The sequence below is a fragment of the Microcebus murinus genome, chromosome X, assembly GCF_040939455.1.
Source record: "Microcebus murinus isolate Inina chromosome X, M.murinus_Inina_mat1.0, whole genome shotgun sequence".
Taxonomy (NCBI): domain Eukaryota; kingdom Metazoa; phylum Chordata; class Mammalia; order Primates; family Cheirogaleidae; genus Microcebus; species Microcebus murinus.
Genome location: NC_134136.1, coordinates 108,063,651 through 108,080,503, shown reverse-complemented (window position 1 = coordinate 108,080,503; position 16,853 = coordinate 108,063,651). Strand labels below are relative to the sequence as shown.

Sequence of the window (16,853 nt, the reverse complement as noted above, 5' to 3'; positions counted from 1 at the left end):
GCAGAAGCAAAACTGCAATCATTTGGTAATGTAAACAAGTGATGTCACACTTATGTAACATACTATGTAATGCTCTAAGTCATAATCTTGAGGCATCTTGGTTGCTTTGTGGAATTACTTACACATACCTTTCTTATTGTAAGATATTTCACCAGAATGTGGTGATAAGTCAAATTTATTCTTGGCCATTACCAGAGAAACCATCACCTGGAACTTTCTCATTTCTGTCTTTTATACAAATTGCTTTTCTAAAATGTATAGGATTACAAATTAACACATTCCATAATATGATTGTAAAATATTTTTAAACAGAATTAATGAAAAGATTAAATTAAAATAGTTGAGTGGTTTTCCTAGTGGTTATTTTTCATTAGGCATTTTTTTCTACAAATATTTCTAAAACAAAATGTTACACTGGTGCCTACACTTTTACTTATGTTCAATGTAAGGTATGTAATTGTATAGTTATTTTTGTATTCCTTGGTATTTAACAAAATCCTGGAATATAGTGAAAATATTTTATTATCCTTTTATCCTCTACTGCCACTCAGTAAACATTCAAAAATAGATATTTGTTGAAAAATTAGAATCCTTAATATTTTAAGGGGTGTGTGTATGTGTGTATATATATATATATATATATGTAACTAGAGATTTTATATATATATATATATATATAGAGAGAGAGAGAGAGAGAGAGAGAGAGAGAGAAAGAGAGAGACAGAGAGAGAGAGAACAGGGAGAGAGAGAAAGAGAAAAAGAGTATTACACTCAAAGGGCAAAAGAACAGAAGCAAAGAGGGGGAATGATAAAATACAGGAAAGCAAATACAAGTTATAAAACAAATCCATAGATAATATGGAGAGGATAGTATAGAAAATAATATTAGAAACTTGTTGGAAACAGTCGAAGCTAGAATTCATGTGAAAGAGTTCAGAAGAGTTTAGAATGTATCATATAGGACAGTAGTTCTCAAACTTGAGTGTGCATCAAAAATTTCTGGAGGTTTACTAGCTTCTGGTCCATTGTGTAAAGAGCTTATACATTTCAAAGAAAAATTCCTTCATGCTTTCAGCATAGGGAGGGAAAGTAGACACTTGAAATTAGCCCAAAGTGCTGGGGTCTCCTTAATAAATATCTGCCATCAAGGAAAAGTATGTTACTACAGTTTAACTGATTTGGCTTTTACTAGAATATAATCCATCTGGTATAACATAAATACCCAAATCCAGTTTTCTATAGCCTTCCTGTATTATTTAAGAGGTGAAGGGTAGGAAGAAAGCTGAGAAACATTTGTAAAAGTCACCCTCTAAAGACACAAGATCACTCAAGTCAATTGTTTAAAAAGGTCAATACCTAATAAATAAATAATTAGTAACTTTATAAAACAAGAAGAGCTAGGCCCAGATGCTTTCACTGATGAACTATACTAAACTTTTAAGAAAGAAATTATCTCAATTATCTACAACCTCATCTAGAAGATAGAAGCAAAGTGTACGCTTCCTACCTCATTCTATAAGGCCAATATTACCCTAATATCCAAAAAGACAAAGATAGTACAAGAAAGAAAAAAATATAGGCCAGTATATCTGATAAATATAAATTTAAAAATCCTCAACAAATATCAACAAACTGAATATATCAATGTATACAAAGACTTATATACTATGATTAAGTGGCATTTATTCCACTTCATACAAATAAATCAATGTAATCTATCATATCAATAGGATAAAGAAGAAAAATCATCATATCAACAGATACAGAAAAAGCAATTGACAAATATTCAATAACCATTCATGATAAAAACTGTTAATAAGCTAGGAATAGAAGGACATTTCCTCAATTTGAAAATGAATATCTAGAAAAATCTTACAGCTAATTCATACCTAATGGTGAGAAACTAGATGTTTCCTCCTCATGACCAAGAGCAAAGCAAAGATGTCCACTTTTACTACTCCTATTTGTCATCATAGTGGAAGTTCTAGCTGATGGAATAGAAGATAAGAAATGGAAATAATATGTATACAGATTGGGAAGAAATAAATAAAATTGTCTTTGTTATCAGATGGTATATTTGTTTATGTAGAAAATCCCAAACAATCATAAAAACCTCCAAATCAAACTAAACAAAACCAAAAAAAAGAAAGAAAACAAACAAACAAATAAAAACCACCTCCTGGAAGAAATAAGTGATCACAGCAAGATTACAGGATGTAAAGATAATATACAAAAGTCTACTGCTTTCCTATATATCAGTGATAACTGAAATTTGACTATAACACACAAACACCGTTTACATTAACACATCAAAATTAAAGGCTTAGATATAAACTGAAAAAAATACAAGAGCTTTATATGAGGAAAATTATAAAACTCTGTTGAAGCAATCAAAGATCTAAATACTTGAAGAACTACACCATGTTTGTGGATAGGAAGACTAATATTGTGAACTCTTCCCAAATCAGTTTACAGATTCAATGCAATCTGAATAAAACTCAGCAAGTTCTTTTGTGGATATTGACAAATTGGTGCTAAAAATTATATTGAAAAGCAAAAACAAAACACACACACACACACACACACACACACACACACAAAACAAAGAAATAAAGAAAAACAAATAACCGTCCCCCAGAAGAGCCAAAAGGATATTGAAGAAAAGCAATAAAGTTAGAGGAATGATACTACTCAACTTTAAGAGTTACTAGAATGGTACAATAATTAAGATACTACAGCATTTCAAACAATAGACAAATAAATCAATGGAAAAGAATAGAGAGTACAAAAATAGACCCAGACAAATATAGTAAACTTATCTTTAACAAACAAGCAAAGTCAATACAAAATAGAGTATAGACTTTCCAATATATGATCCTAAAAGAACTGCATATTCACAAGCAAAATACTGATAATAACATAGGCCTTATATGTTTTTGAAGAATCAACTCGAAATGGATCATATATCTAAATGTAAAATAAAAAACTGTAAACTTTTCAAAGGTAAATAGGAGAAAATCTAGATAAATTTGGGGTTTAGTGATTAACTTTTAGATATGTTGATATTATTGATAAGGTAGAGTTCATAAAAATTAGAAAAAAATTCTGCTTTTTGAAAGATGCTATTAAGAGCAAGAAGAGACAAGCCACAGATCAGGATAAAATATTAATGAGTCACCTACCCGGCAAAGTACTTATATCCAGATTATGCAATGGGCACTTAAAACTCAATAATAACAGAATGTATAAGGAAACCCTAGTGAGAACATCAGTGGATTTTTCAGCAGATTTTTCTTCAGTGGCTTTTATGTTGCTTGCAACTAAAAAGCAAGACAAAAAAGCAAGATTCAACTGTATGCTGTCTACAAAAAGCTCACTTTAAGTGTAAGGATATAAGTAGGTTGAAAGGGAAAGAATAAAGAAAATATATTACATGCAAATAATAACCAAAAGAGAGCAAAGGTGGCTATACTTATCAGGCAAACATAGACTTAAAAAAAAAAAAAACCTGTCACAGTAGACAAAGAAGGATATTATATAATGACAAAAGTATCAATATACAAGGAATATATAGCAATTATAAATATATATGTACCTAACATGAAAGCATTTAAATATACAAATAAAACTGACAGAAAAGAAGGGAGCAATAGTCAGCAATACAATACTAGTAGGAGACTTCAATACCCCACTTTCAATAATGGATAGAACAACCAGACAGAAAATCAGCAATGAAACAGTAGATTTCAATAACACTATGGATCAAATGACTGTGACAGACCTTTACAGATCATTCCACCTAATGGCAAGAGACTATACATTCTTTTCAAGTGAACATGGAACATTATTCAAAATAGATCACATGTTAGCTCATAAAACAAGTCTTAAAAAATGAGCAGATTGAAATCATACCAAATATCTTTTGTGACCACAAGGAATGAAACAAGAAATGAATAGCAGAAAGAAAACTGGGAAGTTCACGAGTATGTGGAAATTAAAGAACATATATGGTCAGACATCAGATGAAAGAAGAAATCAAAAGAAAAATTACAAAATATCTAGAGACAAATGAAAACAAAATACAACAAACCCAAACTTATGGGATACAGTAAAAGTAGTCCTAAGAGGGAATTTTATAACAGTAAATACCTATATTACAAAAGAAGTAAGATCTCAAATCAACAACCTAACCCTATAATTCAAGGAACTAATAAAAGAAGAAAAAATCAACCCTAAGTTATCAGAAAGAAGGGAACAAGAAAAATTAGAGAAGAACTAAGTAAACTAGAAAAACAATTGAAATAAATCAAAAAAACTGAGCTGGTATTTTAGAAGAAACAAAATTGACAAATATTTTGATAGACCAAGGAAAAAATAAGAAGACTCAAACACATTCAGAAATGAAAAGGAGAAAATACGACTGATAATAGAAATAAAAATGATAATAAGAGACTACTATGAACAATTATATATCAAAAAACTCTGTATCCTAGAAAAATGAATTAATACATTCCTATAAACATACAGCTTACTATGAATGAATCATGAAGAAATAGAAATGTTCAACAGGAGAGTGAATCAATAATTCAAAACCTCCAAAGAAAATTGCTGAACCAGATGATTTTACTGGTGAATTCTAGCAATCATGTAAAGAAAAAGTAATACCAAATATTCTCAAAGTTTTCCAAAATTTTGAAGAGGAAGGAACACTTCTAAATTCACTTTTGGAGGTCAGTATTAGCCTGATACCAAAGCCGGACAAAGACAACACAAGAAAAGAAACTACAGGCCAAGATTCATGATGAATATAGATTCAAAAAACATTCAACATTATACTATTAAACCAAAGCCAAAACACATTAAAAGGATGATAGAGCATGACCAAATGAGATTTAATATCGGGATGCAAGGATGATTCAACATATGAAAATAATGTAACATGATATAACACATTAAACAAATAAGGAATATATATAACAAAATCATTTCAATAGATAGATAACAAAGCATTTGACAAAATTCAACATCCTTTTATTTATTTATTTATTTTTATTTTAGTGTATTATGGGGGTACAAGTGTTAAGGTTACATAACATCCTTTTATAATATAAACTCTCAACAAACTAAAAATAGAACAATATTATCCTCAATTGAGAAAAAGTCATATATGACAATGCTCTGACTTGGGCAGTACAAAGGCAATATATGTAACCAAAGTGTTTGTACCCTTGTAATATTCTGAAATAAAAAAATAAAAACAAATAAAAATATATAAAAATATAAAACGTCAAAAAAAGAATTTAGGTAAGAATAATCATTAAAACTCTTCTGGATAAGAAAGGAAAAAGTAAAATTTAATTATCTTTGTTTACAAATGGCATGCTCTTCTACATAAAAACCTTGAAAAACTATATAAAATAACCTTTAAAGAACGAATAAACTAATTCAGTAAAGTTGCAGGATACTCAATCAACATGTAAAAATCAGTTGCACTTTTATATACTAACAATGAATTATCTGAAATGGAAATTAGGAAAATCACTACATATACAATAGCATCAAAAAGAATAAAATGCTTAGAAATAAACTTTATTAAATAGGTAAAAGACTTGCATATTGAAATCTATAAAATATTGGTGAAAGAAATTGAAGAAAACACAGATGAAAGAAAGTGCCATGTTCATGGATTTGCAGACTTAGTGTTGCTAAAATGTCCATACTACCTAAAGCTATCTACAGATTCAATGCAATACCTATTAAAATCCTAATGGAATTTTTTACAGCAATAGAAAAAAAAAATTCTAAAGTTTATATGGAGCCACAAAGGACACCAAAAAGCTAAATCAATCTTGAGAAAGAAAAACAAAGATAAAGGCATCACACTGCCTCATTTCAATATATATTAATATTACAGAGCCACATTAATTAAAACAGTATGATACTGAAATACAAACAAATATATATACCAGTGGAACACAATAGGAAGTCCAGAAATAAATCCATGCATATACTGGTCAACTGATCTTCCACAAATGCCAAGACTACAGAATGAGGAAAAGATAGTCTTTTCAACAAATGATGTTGGTAAAACTAAATATCCACACACACAAAAGAATGAAATTAGACCCTTATTTTACACCACACCCAAACACAACTCAATCTGGATTACAGACTGAAACATAAAACCTGAAATTATAAATCACCAATAAGAAAGCATAGCAGAGAAGCTTTATGACATTGGTCTTGGCAATGATCTCATGGACATGAAATCAAAAGCACAAGCAACAAAAGCAAAAATAGATAATTGAGACATTAACCTAAAAGCTTCTGCACTGCAAGGAAATTATTAACAGAATGAAAAGGTAACCTAAAGAATGGGAGAAAATATTTGCAAGCCATATATCTGATAAACGGTTAATTTCCAAAGCATATAAGGAACTCCTACAACTGAAGAGCAAAAAAAGCTAACAACTTAATTTAAAAATTGGCTAAAGACCTTAACAGTTGTTTCTTCAAAGAAGATGTAAAAATTGCTAACAGATTTATGAAAAGATGCTCAAAGTCACTAATCATCAGGGAAATGCGAATCAAACCCACAACGAGACATCATCTCACATCTGTTAGGATAGCTATCATCAAACTCAGAAGACAAAAAGTGTTGGCGAGGATGTGGAGATGTTGCAACTCTTCTACACTATTTCTAGGAATGCCACATGGTACCACTGTTATGGAGTACAGTACGGAGATTCTTAAAAAAAAAATAATGCTATGATATGATCTAGCAATCATATTTCTAGGAATTTATCTAAAAGAATTGAATTGAGGATCTTGATGAGATATTAGTACTCCCATTTTCATTGCAACACTAATAATGATAGCCCAGATGTGGTAACAACCTGAATGTCCATGGACAGTTGAACAAATAAAGAAAATGTGGTATATACATGGAATGAAATATTATTCAGCCTTAAAAACTAGGAAATTCTTCAACATGTGACAACATATATAAATCGTGTGAACATTATGTTAAGGAAAATAAACTAGGAAGAGTAGGACAGATACTGCAGGATTCCACTCATATGAGATATCTAAAATAGTCAAACTCATAGAATCAGAGAGTGAAATGGTGGTTGACAGTGACTTGAAGGGGTGAAATGTGGAGTTGGGAGTTGTTAATCAACATGCATAAAGTTATGCAAAATGAATAAATTCTAAAAATCAGCTAAATATTGTACCTAGTTAACAAAACTGTATTGTACACTAAAAAATTTAAAGGATTGATCTTGTGTTAAGTGTTCTTACCACAAAGAAAAAAAATTAATAATGTAATGTGTCCTAATTGGTTCATCTATTTTAACAAATATACCACAATAATGCAAGGTGCTAATTATAGGAAAAACATATATGTGGGGGAGTTGGAGAACATAATAACTATTTGTACTTTGAGTTCATTTTTTTTTTCTGAAAATCTGAAACTACTCTAAAGACTCAAACAACACCAAAAATAAGACCAAAGAGCTTGTTCAAATGCAGATTACTGGGCTCCATCCCTGGATTTTCTGATCAGTTTGTTTGGGATAATACTCCATAAGTTGTTGTTCTTACCCCAGGTGATTTTAATGTCATTGGCTCTCAGATGGCACTTTGAGATCCAGTGCTTTAGAAAAATTGTATTCATTGAAAACATTTAAGTAGTGCTTTGACAAATAAGAGAAAATTTTAGGAAGGCAAATATGGCCACAGTATGCAAAATAAATTGGGGGGGGGAAGCAAAATACTAGAAGCAGAAATCTTTAAATAATTGAAATTAAATTTAATTGGTAGAATTAAGAGAGGTGATGAAAAGGTAGAACTGTGGTAGACTCAATGGCACTTAACTAATCATTTTGATGTGGAAGTAATGGAAATGGAAAAGAAAAGTTAGGCAGGTTTCAATGTGGGCATATCTTGCCATAAATAGAAATAGAGAAGACATAGGAAAAAAATTGAAGAAGAAATACTGTGGATTTGGATTTTAATGTGTCTAAGAGTGAAAATATATATCTGTTTATTTTCAAATTTAAATCACAATCACTTGTAAGGGCTTTGCCGTTATATAAATAAATGAGCCATTGTCTTTTAAAGAACTTACACTAATTTTCTATAACTTTAAAAATAATTAAAGTAGAAAGTTAATTGTTTCTATAAAGCTAGAAGAGAAATACCATATTATAGGACTTAACTATGGTAGGAAGCCATCTATCCTGTGTTAAATGTCATCAAGGACTCAAAGTCCAAAACACCATTAGAAGTTTCTTTTCCGAATTATCTCCTTAACTATTTTTTTTTTTCTTGAAGTCATACTGGACCTTTTGATAGATGTAAATAAAGCATTGTTATTTAACTGCTTTATTTGTATTGGCCCATTTCTCCCCAACTTGACTGCAAAATCCTGCATAACCTGCTTGGCAAGGGGTTTATTTAATTTTGTATTTGCTGTTATTATTATTTCTGGCACAGTACAGTGCAATCAACATAATCACATCAGTATATGTGGTTGGTTAAAATGAAAATAATCGAGTAACAAGAAATATCACAAATTTCTTCTTAATAATCATCTAGTGCTTGAAAACTGACACTAAACCTTTGACCTTCTATATTGCTAAATTTCTCTAACTCATTTCCTTAAAATAATTGTACGCTTTCCCTTTTTTCATGCTCTGAACTCTTTTCAGTTTCTATAAATTATACAACATGGAAACTAGTGAAAATCCAAGTGTCTTAATGAAGGTCTGATTAGTGTCCAGTGAGGGTTACAGATGAGCACCTATGTTAATAATTGAATTATCACTTTATGCTTAGCCTAAGTGATTCATTTTATCTCTTTTTCTACTGATTAAAATGTTGCCTGGAGCCATCTGAGATCTGTAGATATGAGATTACTATTGATGCTCCATAGTTCTTTTCCAGAAAGAAAAAAATACACCAATACGCATCTAAATAAATTTCTCTGGAGGTAATTTAATATTTCACAATTGCCTTGTATGCTATCATGTTCAATGTACTTTCATAAAAATTATCTCATTAGACAATTGCAACTACCTGCATAAGTAGAATAAGAATGGGTACTCTTATTTTCATTATGTAGGAGAAACTGAAGGACCACAAGATTTATTGCTTACCCAATTTCATAAAACTAGTGATGGCTCTAAAACCAGAGTTCCATTTGCCAGTATTCTTTGTGGTCTACTGAGTCATCTCCACACAATGGTTTGTAATACAGGACTGTGAAATGCAGTAAGATGTTGGTAAAAGCCGGTTGCTTGTTTATGTCATCAGAGTTACTGAGTGGTGATTGGGTCAATTTGATTTATGTCTCACTTTAGTTTGTGTGCCCAAGGGCTACTGTAATGATTAATCACAAAGAAAAATAACATGTTACTTTAACTTTGGTAAAATGCATTACACACAGTCTGTGATTCTTGGGACCTAGATCACTTTTCATGTCTCAAATGCTGTTGGTTTCTGTTTTAATCACTTATCTCAAAATTTTACTTTCCTTGTGATTTTTGTATTACCAGTCTTGGGTGCATTCAATTTATTTTTCCAGTAAATTAATTTGAATCTGTCACTGTGGGGTCTCATTTCATTTTTTCCACAAAAATATAAATTTCTGACTTCAATGTCACAAATCTCTCAACTACATATTTTTATGATTACTTATAACATATTTTATTGTCCACTAAAATGCATAGATGGATTAACATGAGAGTGACATCAAATTAAAATATTACAGAATGGATGCAGCCAACATTAGATAAGGTCAAGGGACTTGGGATTGCTGGATTTGCTGCATATGTCACATTTAGCCTCTGGAGTTGTTTTATTTTCAGTATTCATGAGCCTTGAGCTGGCCATAGAGATAAACAAGAGAGACTTAGTGCCCTTTTCATATTTTCCCAAGATGCAAAATCATATGCAATTTCATCTGCTTTTTGAAATATGGCATCAACGTTCGCTGCTCTGATCTTCCTTCTTCAGCTCAGTACTCGAAAGACTACTTCAGTGTATAGGTAAAGAAAAAATCAGCTACAGTCAATGATAAAAGTGGCTTGGCCAGAAGCACTCAGTCCAAAAACCTGTACATAAAAGTTACAGTGTGGTATAGCATAAAAAGATAAACACATTAACTTAAGAAAGTATAGACATGAAAGTAATTCCTTGCTTTTCTCATACTAAAAAATAATAGATATTCCTTAGATTCTATCTTACAACCTAAGGAATTGAACTGAGGCATAGATACATTCAGCAAAGTGAAAGGGAGGCATCATTAATTTGTTCAGTTAAAAAATAAGTTTTTTATATGAAGAGACGCCATAAAAATAAAAGTATTGTTAGGAAAAGTGTTTGGGGACATCTAGGGAGGGTAAATGTGATAATCTCACTAGTTTTTAATGGTAAGGATATGGGCACTTCATTAGTAATTATATATCATTTATATGGCTACCCTAGTCTGGTATTGAATCTATATCTTTGATTTGGCAATGTTTTCTTACACAGGAATTCAGTGAAAGGAGAGGCTCATTAAAATGTAAAAGTTTGGAACATAGCCAGTTTGGAATTACTGAGGTTCTAAAGTTTAACCTCCACAGAATGTTTACAGAGGCTGCATAATAGCTGCCTTTCTCAACTGCCAATGTATAATGACTTGAGATGAAGCAGGTATAAGTATCCTAGTAGAGAAGATCCTTCTGGGGCTCACTAACATATGACTTTGAGCAGTGAGAAGTTGCTGGAAAATATCTTTAAAAAAAAAGGTACAGACAAATCAAGCTACCCTGTTAACTGGTAATTGAATTGCTTAATTTGAAAGAATCAGTGTGTACCCAATAAACATCTACAATCTTTATCTCGACATAGACAAATAGTTACATTCTGACCAAAGGTTTCCTGTGTGTTCAGCATCTTTTGATTAGAATGAAGAATATTATATGTCTAACATATCCACTCTTTTGGTTAGGAAAATATCTTCCCTGCCTCCTCTCTCACCCCTATGCTGAATTTGATATCTCTCTTTTCCTGCCTCTCTCTCTTCATTCCACCTTACTTCTATAACTGAAAATAGACTATGCTTTGCTATGGTAACAAACACTGAAATCTCAGTGGTATAATAAACAAAGATTTATTTCTTCTTCGTGGTACAAGCCAATATAGCTTGGGTGGTTTATCTGGGTAGTACTGGTACTCAAAGTGGTGATTTAGGGATCTGCATTCCTCTATCATGTGACTAAACAATTTAAAGCACATGACTCCAAGACTGCCATGATAAAAGGAAAAGAGAATGTAGATGAATTATACCACCAGTTTTATGGCCAAGCCTTAGAGTGACACTTGACCCTAAATTCACTATTAAAAAGGCTGGGAAATATGATCTTATCAAGAATACAAAACTGAAATAAAATTTGGATAACACATAGCATTTTCTCTGACACAGAATACATTCATCCATGGATTTACTTTGCTTACCTGTATTATTTTAGCCCTACCACATAATAGTACACATTCTGTCTTTTATACTAACTGATTACCACCCTGTGGGAATTAATAGCAAAGAGCTTAGCATTTTGTAGATGCATGTATGAATGGATGTATTAAAAAAGTAAAGAATAAATGTAAACATCCCAAATTCATTCTCAGTCTAATCTTATATCTTCTGGGTCTTAATTTGTACTCTAATCTCTGCTTTTACTCTTAAGATAGAAATTAATTATTGATAGTATGTAATTCCTTAGAAACAGGAAAATATAATTTACTACCTATGGTCATAACTCTTAAGAAGAAAAGATAATAATTATCCTTTAGTTATGTTTCACTAATAGCTTATAAAGAAAGAAATAAAAAAATCCTATCCTTGTTCTATTTCCTAGTAATCACCTACTTAGCCACACACTTAAACATGTACCCAAACCATACTAAACAGATTCCTCAGTGTCAGAGGCATTGAATGGGCCATGTCCTACTGGAAGAACAGTTTATTGAATCTGATAAGGTGAAGAAATCAATATGATAGTATGAGAACAAAAGTATATGATTATGACATTGCAAACAAGCTTGGGTGACAGAGTAAGACCTTGTCTCTTGAAAAAGAGTAGCATAAAGTACAATATGTAAAAAATAAAATAAGTTTGACTTAGTAGTCATGTAACGAAGGCAGAGGTTATGTGGACATAAGTACTTGGAGAATTTTAAGCATGTATCAGTATTGTCCTGGTCTTCAATATCACTGGCAAGAATGTATATAGATGACCAAAAATGAGTTAAAGAAGATCCAATTATGTCTGAAGATGAGCCAAAGACATGGCAAGAATCTGGACATGAAGATTGATGTTCTTGAAAAAGATTAAACTATGTATGTTTAGCTTCTGGTCACCATGGCTGTAGCCTGGCATTATATTCATATTATAGTGAGAAAATCCACATGCTGATGAAGTTAATAGTATATAGGATAGTAGTTAATGCTTTAGTTCCAATTTGGAGAGTTGTTTGTGAGATTTGAAAAATAGAAAGAGTGAAATCATAGGGAGATGGTCTTGAGGTTAAAAGCAAAAGGCAATGCAAGCAAAAGGAAGTCTGCATGCTTAGCAATGAAAGTCCAGTAGACCTTTATTTCTCTAATCTAGTAAATATCTTACTGAATCAAATGTAATATTTATCACAAGTGCTCAATCTTTCTACCCAATGGGCATTGCTGCATAGATAGTATCCATACCAACTCTATCCTTCATATACGTCCTGTACAGACTTGATTACCACATTAATCACCTACACAAGAGCCACATTAGGTTCCATCATCATCATCTCTGACCTGGACTATTGCAAGAATTACAAGTGGTCCCTCTTTTTGTGCCCATAGCCTCCTTATTCTTTTCTCTCTCCAGTTCTCAGACAGCCCCTTTTATTTTTTATTTTATTTTTTTTACTTGCCAGTACTTTATTATTTTAAAAATATGACTATTGAGAAGAATATTTTGTTATTATTTTGATTTGCAGATATGTATACACACATACTATATATATACAATACTACATATATACATACACACACTATATATATGTGTGTGTTGTACATGTGTGTTTATATATACTCACATACACATGCACATACCACATTTTCTTTATCCATTTGTCTATAGATGGCATTTCAGTTGATTCGGTATCTTGGGTATTGTGAATAGCACTGCAATAAATAGGGGTGTGCAGATGTCTCTTGGACATACTGATTTCATTTTCTTTGGATATATACATAGTAATGGGATTGCTGGATTGTAAACTTATTTATTTTATTTCTTTAAAAAAAAAATCCTTCACCTAGACCATCCTGTATTTTTAATTTTTTGAGGAAACTCCATACTGTTTTCCCTAATGGCTATTCCAATTTACATTCCCACCAAATATGTATAAGAATTCCATTTTCTTCACATACTTATCAGAAGATGTATCACTGGATTATTATATTTTTTCTTTTTGATAATAGCTATTCTAACTGGGGTGAGGTGACATCTCACTGGGATATTGATTTGAATTTCTCTGATGATTTGTGATGTTGAGCATTTTTTAACATATTTCTTGATCATTTGTATGTCTTCTTTTAAGTAATGTCTTTTCAGGTCTCCCCCCACGTTTTTTTCAAATTTTCTAAATGTCTTTTTTTTTTTTTAAATTTCAGGATATTATGAGGGTACAAACATTTTGATTACATTTTATATCTTTGTGTCACCCAAGCGAGGATTAGAGATATGCCCTTCCTCTCTACAATGCTCACCATATCCATTAGATGTGAGTTTACCGTCCCACCCCCTAATCCACGGAGAATATTACTACTGTGTGAGCACCATAGTGTTGATCAGTCAGTGACAATTTGATGGCTAGTACATGCGGAGCCTATTCTTCTGATCTTGTGATACCTCACTTTGGATAATGGGCTCAAGCTGTATCCAGGAAAATATAAGAGGTGCTAGGTCACCGTCATTTCTTAAATTGAGTAACATTCCATTGTATACATATACCAAATTTTAATAATCCACTCATGAATTGACGGGCACTTCGGTTGTTTCCACATCCTTGCAATAGTGAATTGTGCTGCCATAAACATTTGGGTGCAGATGTCTTTATTGTAGAACGTCTTTTGCTCTTTTGGGTAGATGCCTAATAGTGGTATTGCTGGATCGAATGGTATTTCTATTTTTAACTCTTTGTGGTATCTCCAAATTCCTTTCCATAGAGGTTGCACTAATTTGCAGTCCCACCAGCAATGTAATAGTGTTCCTGTCTCTCCACATCCTCACCAGCATTTGTTGTTTTGGGATTTCTTGATAGAGGCCAATCTCACTGGGGTTAGGTGATAGCTCATTGTGGTTTTGATTTGCATTTCTTTAACAATCATCACCAATTGATATATCACCATATATTCTATTACATTTTTCATTTCCCTTTCCTGTGTAGAATATAAGCTCTATGGAAATAGGAAGGATTATATGTTATCTTTATAGCCCAGAAAAGACATAGCTCATAGAACACACTCAATAAATATCTACTAAATGTATAAATGGTACTCGGTTTGGGAGCACATATAATAAAATTGGAATGATGCAGAGAAGATTAGTATGGCCTCTGCACAAAGATGCCATGCAAATAGATGAAAGTGTTTCGTATTTTTTTAAAAAATAAAATAACTGCATAAATGAATGTAAAGCTAGATAAATGATGAGAAAGACAAAGCTTATTTTCCTGAAGTGATGACATTTAGGTTTCAATTGCAACATGAGAAACCACACCAATACTTAGTGTGTTAAAACAATTTTTTTTTAATCTAACAAATGTGTGTGTGTCAGAAATTTAAACTGTACTAATGTTGTCTACAGAAATCTCTGTAGATAGTTAGCTGAAATATAGTGTGGTCTACTGAAATAGCTTCATGTGTATGTCTGTTGCCTTGACAAAGATGGCTAGAAAGATGGGCTCAGTGAATTCTACCAACTGGAAAACATAGACATGGCCTTCCAACATAACCGCCTCTGGGTATTTGGACTTCTTACATGATACCACTTTACTCCTGTCAGAATGGCCATTATTAAAAAGTCAAGAAACAATAGATGTTGGCACAGATGCAGTGAAAAGGGAACATATACACTGTTGGTGGAAATGTAAACTAATACAACCTCTATGGAAAACAGCATGGAGATTCCTCAAAGTAGACCTACCATTCGATCCATCAATCCCATGACTGGGTATCTACTCAAAGAAAAAGAAATAATTTTACAAAAAAGACACCTGTACCTGAATATTTATCGCAGCACAATTCACAATTGCAAAGATATGGAATCAACCTTAGTGTCCATCAGCTGTGGAATGGATAAAGAAAATTAGGTGTGTGTGTATGTGTGTGTGTGTGTGTGTGTGTGTGCGCATATGTGTGTGTATAAACACATAAGCACACATATATATACACACACACACACAATGGAGTACTACTCATCCATGTAAAAAGAATGAAACAATGTATTTTGTAGCAACTTAGTACAAACTGGAGGCCATTATCTTAAGTATCTCAGGAATTGAAAAGCAAATACCACATGTTCCCACTTATAAGTGGGAACTAAACAAGGGGTATATATGGTCATGAAGTGGTGTAATGGACATTGAAAATTAAGAAGGGGGAAGTTTGGAGGGGGATAAGGAATTTAAATCTACCTATCAGGTATAATGAAAACTATTCTGGTGATGGGTGTACTAAAAGACCTGACATCAGCATTATACAATTCATGTATGTAACAAAGAACACTTGTACCCCATAAATGTACTAAAATAAATAAAAAAAAGAAATTCCTTCAAAATTTCCTTATAGTACAACATGAATGACTCTTATTATGAGGCTATTTGAATAAATTATGCATCAGTTTACATGTTATATAAATAATATCAATATAATAATATAAATAATATTTGCCTGAATATTTCTACATTGAAAAAATAAATCAATTTTATGTTTTCTTCTTTATTTCAATATTTGATATGTGTAGTTAAAAATTTTCTAATACCCCTTCTAAAGAAAGCACCCATTACTGTATAGGAGGGTTTTATAAATTATGAACTGTAACACATTAGTTGATAATAAAATCAATTTAGTAGTTTGTAGCCAGTATTTATTTTAAAATGAGATATAATAGGATAGGACATCATAGAATAGAAAACACTAGCATGCCTTACAAAGAAAAGAGTATTTATTGCTTCATGAGACTTTTAATTCAATTTTTACACATGTGTGTACATTTCTGTGCTATATTATACATGTATGTAAAATAAAATATATTTACTATGGTAGGTCATAGTCAGAAATATTTGAAAGTATCTCCAAGTCCACTATAGTGTCTTGAAAAATCTCAAGGATAGTATTATAATTAGTCCTTTATGAAAAAAATATATCAAACAATCTTTGATTTTCCATTTTAATTAGGTATATTTTTCTGAACCACAATATTATAACATTTATTTTTAATTAATTACTGCATTAATACAAGAAAAGTAAAGCAGTGTAGCTTATTTTTTACTTACCCTACTTATACCCCACCAGGTTAATTGTATGTGTTTTAAACTTAGTGAAGTTTTCTGTCTAAAATACAACTATTTCAATTTTCCAAAATTTTATACTCAGTTGTTAGTAAAGGGATGTTTTATATTTAAATATGGATAATATAACAAATTATGTAGATAATAAATTTACATTTAGCCCAATGCTAATACTTCGAGTATGTTACAATCTTTCTTAATATCTAGGAAAAACTAGTAACTGAAGATCATAACATTTGACTCTCCTC

General features: G+C 31.5%; 1 non-coding gene across 1 annotated transcript; it reads left to right on the top strand.

Moving 5' to 3' along the window:
• The first annotated feature begins 14,587 nt into the window (after positions 1 to 14,587).
• On the top strand, positions 14,588 to 14,695 carry LOC142866056 (U6 spliceosomal RNA). Its single transcript, XR_012916127.1, has one exon. It is a non-coding gene; the product is annotated as a U6 spliceosomal RNA (small nuclear RNA).
• Positions 14,696 to 16,853: the final 2,158 nt, after the last annotated feature.